Source organism: Euleptes europaea, chromosome 15 (genome assembly GCF_029931775.1).
Source record: "Euleptes europaea isolate rEulEur1 chromosome 15, rEulEur1.hap1, whole genome shotgun sequence".
Classification (NCBI taxonomy): Eukaryota; Metazoa; Chordata; class Lepidosauria; order Squamata; family Sphaerodactylidae; genus Euleptes; species Euleptes europaea.
The window spans coordinates 28,377,597-28,382,950 of record NC_079326.1 but is presented as its reverse complement, the minus strand read 5'-3'; positions in this window follow the sequence as shown (position 1 = coordinate 28,382,950).

The window sequence follows — 5,354 nt, the reverse complement described above, 5'->3', positions numbered from 1 at the left end:
AGCGGAATACATTTGCATTGAATTAATACTATACACTAGATTTACTATTTTAACATAAGCACCACAAAAATTTCTTGGCAATGGTCTGTTGCATTATTCTAGGGGATGGATCCTATAAATTTCTATTTCCTGCTATAAGACTCACTGCTGAAAATGGGTTCCATTAAATGAACTATTTCTGATAGTAAATGTTATATCCATTTGTAAGCAGTCTCAGGATCAGACCCCAGAAATCATATGCCTTATCAACATTTTCTGAATGTTATTTTAAACCCCAACTATTGCCAAAATGCCCCTTTGTTAATGTATTCCAAAATAGCTTAAACTATTAAGTAATATAGCAATCCACTATGGTGTACAGTAACAAATTTATAGAAAATATATTTTGCCAATAATATGAAACACAGCAAAAGAAAAGCACATTTGTAATAGCACAAATTTACAATTCCATTGCTAGATCTGGCATTGTATTTTTGGAAAAGGTAGATAGATTATTGATTCCATAGTCAATGGGTATACTGCATTATTTATCCTTTTAACTTGCTGCCTAAGACCAGTGGTTTGTTTCAGAACCCTGTTATTTCCATATGTAATTTGATTGGCCAGGAAACCATATCCCACAAACAGTGTGAACTATCTTATCAAAATCAGCAAGCCTGTTATATAGTCTTATTTCTTCTTCCCATGTATTTATAGAATTTCAAATTATAAGTGTGTTCCTAATTTACATTCACTTGTATTTCGTGCTTTTTGCAATGACTGAAGAATATACCCATAATACATCTGTTCCCCAAGGTCTGAAATATTCAGGAAAGTATCTCAGTGAAATATCATGCAACTATAAAAAACTGTTTTGCCTTTGGAATGTAAAAAAGAAAGATTCAAGCTTGCACAAATGAAAAGCCCTCCTGAAATCACTGGGTGTTTTTGTTACCAGCCCACCTTTTGCTCAATTCATTGGGGTGGGGTGGGGGGTTATAGAGCAGACACTACAGTCCATGAAACAGAACTGGTTTGTGGACCGCTGCTGCTTACGCAAGGAATGTATTGTACAAAATACAATTTGCATTGCAGTTAAAACTATGTGCCTGAGCTCCTTCTCATGTACATTAAGAATTTTTAAAGGGTATCAAGTTATTGCAAAATATGATGTGAATAATCTAGTAGCTGAACCGGAGACCTTGAGGAAAGTCCCCAAATTAGTGTGGTACCAAATCTCTTGCCATTAACCCAAATTTGTTCCCACTTACGTTTACAGACATGGTTCTATCCACTAGTGAGGACAACTTTGGATTCATGGTGATATTATTGCCTTTTTCAGCCCCAAACAAATGGACAGTTTCTTTCTTTCTTGCTGATTTTCTCCTTCCTATTTTTAATTCTATAGATACCTTATGTGTAGCATTCTACAGGCATGCTGGGTAAAATATACTATGCAAATGTGTACAGTGTTGCATGTTTTGCTATCTCTCTGCTTTTAGTGGCTTTCAAGGAAAACAAAAGTGTTGTTATTTTTGTGAGCCCAAAACATCTAACAAGAAAATGCAGACTGCATGCTTACAGTATCCGGATTTCTATGGATTTGTTTTATGGAATTTAGATGTATTAAACTGCATTAACAACATTTTTCTACAATAAATGAAACAAAAACTATCCAAACTCTCTGTGTAGAAGTCTTTCTTGTGTGAATAGGCACCCAAGCATCTTTAACAAGAAATGGAAATGTATGTATCCAACACACGTTACGAAGACTTCAAGCACAAATTTTCTTGAAAGCTGATTTCTACCAGCTTTCTTCTGTGCAAGCACACATTGGGACTGTGCATATGAAGGCCTGCCATGGGATCAGGATTCTTTAGATTCTTAATAGTAGATGGCGGTACTGGCTCTATTGCGCATGCATCAGTTTTCTTGCCAAGAAGATGCGCCCTAATGGAGTGGCGCCCCCGATTCCCTCAGTTCTTTATCCTGCCATCCGAACAAACATCTGAAAAATACAAAGAACAGAGCTCATAGCACTTGAACACATGAAGCTGCCTGATACTGAGTCAGACCCGTGGTCCATCAAAGTCAGTATTGTCTACTCTGACTGGCAGCGACTCTCCAGGGTCTCAAGCAGAGGTTTTTCACATCACCTACTTACGTAATCCCTTTAACTGGAAATGCCAGGGATTGAACTTAGGACCTACTGCATGCCAAGCAGATGCTCTACCACTGAGCCATGGCCCCTCCCAAAGGGCAGGAGAGAGGGAATATGTGCATGCACAGAAGAAGTCTCAACGAACAACAGTTACAGGTAAGTGCAACACTGTTTTCCTAGCCAACAGTTGCAGGAACAAAAGCAGACACAGTTAAGTCAGTATGCAGTTCTCTTCACTCATCTTGAGTCTTCATATTAATTATTTTAACTTTTGTTCCTAAGAGATGCCTGCAAAGCAACAGTTTTGCAGACTCAGAATGTTTGTCTTTAGAAGTGGGATTATACAAAGATATATTGTTTTCATCTTTATTCTTCTGTGCAGTCCCACATTGGGAGAGTAAATAGCTACCCACCAAGAGAAGGGTGATCAGCTCTCAGTCAAACAATGAGCTCTCAGTCAAACAGTGCTTCAGTTTGGGGACTGCTCTCCCAACAGCTGCATCTTTTCTGCTCTTGATGTCCACAGCATAATGACGCACAAATGTGTCCGGAGACGGCCATGTCACTTCCCTGCAGTTCTCAAGAAGAGAGAGTCCACTCCGAAAAGCAGCAGAGGATGACTGTGCTCTGGTAGAATGTGCTCTCAGAGATCAAGGACAAGCGAATGCCTTGTACGATCCATCTAGACAGACACTGAGAAGAAGCTGCCTGGCCAACTCTAGGACCAGCAAAACAAACAAAAAGAGCATGAGATTTCCTAAAATCTTTGGTACGTTGTAAATAATATTAAAAAAGCCTTCTTAATATACAAGGTGTGAAGAGCCTTTTCTGCTTCAGTTTGGGTATCTGGAAAAAACACAGGTAATTCTACCGATTGGGACATATGAAACTTGGAAGCAATCTTAGGGAGGAACTCACAACTGGGGAGAAGCAACACCCTATTTGGGAAAAACTGAATAAAGGGGGAAGCATCCAAGGCAGCTAGTTCTCCCACCCTTCTAGCAGAGGTAACTGCCACACTTTCTGAGATAGAGGTGCAAGGGAAGCTTTCCCCAAGGGCTCAAAGGGAGCCAACACTAATGATAAGGACCATTGTGAGGTGGGTAACAGCTTGAGCTGTGAGAACAATAACACACCATCAACCCACAAATGAAAATCTGAAATTGCAGCTAGGTGAACTTTTATAGAGGAGGCACTCATTGCCACCCTCACAGAAGCTAAGTAGATATTCTAGTACTAAGGGGAGTGGACAGGAAGGGGGATGACAGCACCTTAGTGTGGCCCAAGTAGAAAAGCATTTTCACTTAGATACATAGGAATTACGCATTGAGGATTTCCTAGAAGTCAACATAACCTCCAACACCCTATCTGAAAAATTCAGAGTGGGGATTGAGGAGCCAAGCAGTAAGGTACACCAACCCAATCCCCAGCGCTGACGTTAGCTGGATGAACCTGCCACCTGCCAGGTTCATTGGAGTTGAAAACCAAACTTGTCTGGTCCAAAAATATAGCTATTACAATACAGTGTGTCCTGTAAACCTGAATGTGGTTCAAAACCTTTATCAAGTGTGGAAGAGGAAGGAACACATAGAATAGGCCCTTGTCCCAAGGAATCAGGAAAGCATCTCCCATAGATTGACGGTTGCGTCTGTGCCACCTAACCAAAGATTACCCCTTAAGAATTCCAGCAAACAACAGGCACATGATGGTCCACCAGAAATTGACTAGTGGTCTGTTAATGGATCATGATTCTCTTATTCGCATAAACTGAACTCTGCAGACTTCTGTAGTCTTCTGTCTGAGGACACCACAACAGCCCTGAGCTTGTAGGGGGTTTCCTCCTCCTACCATATGTTCCTTAACATGCAAAGAATTTCTCTTTCTCAAACAAAACTTCCCTTCAGACTTCTCCTAGACAGTCTTAATTTTTCTACAAAAATGCCAAGTAAGCACAAAAATGACCAGTGCTGCGGCCCTCAACAAAAGTAAACAACTAAGCTTCCCTTTTTCATCCTTCTAACCAACATGCCTCTCAACCCGAGGTCAGCAGAACCCAGGCACAGCAGACATATTTATGCAAGTGAAGATATGAAAAAGAAGGAAATAATCAACAGGAAACTTGTGACACCCTGAAGACCAACAAAATTATATGTCAGAGTAAGCTTTCATGGACTAGGGATCCAGGCCACAGAAGCTGCAGGTATTTTACGTCTTTAAGGTGCCACATGGCTGTTTTGTCTACCACACACTAACAAGGCAGCTACAGTTCGAGCAAATAAGGGAACATCAACTGGAAAGTACCCTTGGCACTTACTTAGAGACGCCAGCTGAGCACACAGTTGTCTGGAAATTACCCCCAGTGGTTTCCTGCCAGACTTTCCTCTTTTCAATCTCCCTTCTTAGGAAGGTATCTAGTTTGCTGGGGGTAAAGGGAAGATGACTGGGGAAGGCGCTGGCAAACCACCCCGTAAACAAAGTCTGCCTAGTAAAAGTCGGGATGGGACATCACCCCATGGGTCAGGAATGACCTGGTGCTTGCACAGGGGACCTTTACCTTTTTGCCTTTCTGAGGAAACCCGTCCCCCCACCACACACACTCCTTAGCAACCTTTGTGTGTGTTAAGTGCCGTCAAGTCGCTTCCGACTCATGGCGACCCTATGAATCAAAGTCCTCCAAAATGTCCTATCTTGGACAGCCTTGCTCAGGTCTTGCAAATTGAGGGCTGTGGCTTCCTTTAATCTCAATCTCTTGTTGGGTCTTCCTCTTTTCCTGCTGCCCTCCACTTTTCCTAGCATGGCTGTCTTTTCCAGTGACTCTTGTCGTCTCATGATGTGACCAAAATACGATAGCCTAAGTTTAGTCATTTTAGCTTCCAGGGTCAGTTCAGGCTTGATTTGACCTAGAACCCATTGATTTGTTTTTGTTGTTGTTGTTTTTGGCAGTCCACGGTATATCTGTAACACTCTCCTCCAACACCACATTTCAAAGGAATCTGCTTTCTTCCTATCAGCTTTCTTCAACGTTTCTGTGTGTGTGTGTTAAGTGCCGTCAAGTCGCTTCCGACTCATGGCGACCCTATGAATGAAAGTCCTCCAAAATGTCCTATCGTTGACAGCCTTGCTCAGATCTTGCAAATTGCGGGCTGTGGCTTCCTTTATTGAGTCCGTCCATCTCTTGTTGGGTCTTCCTCTTTTCCTGCTGCCCTCGACTTTT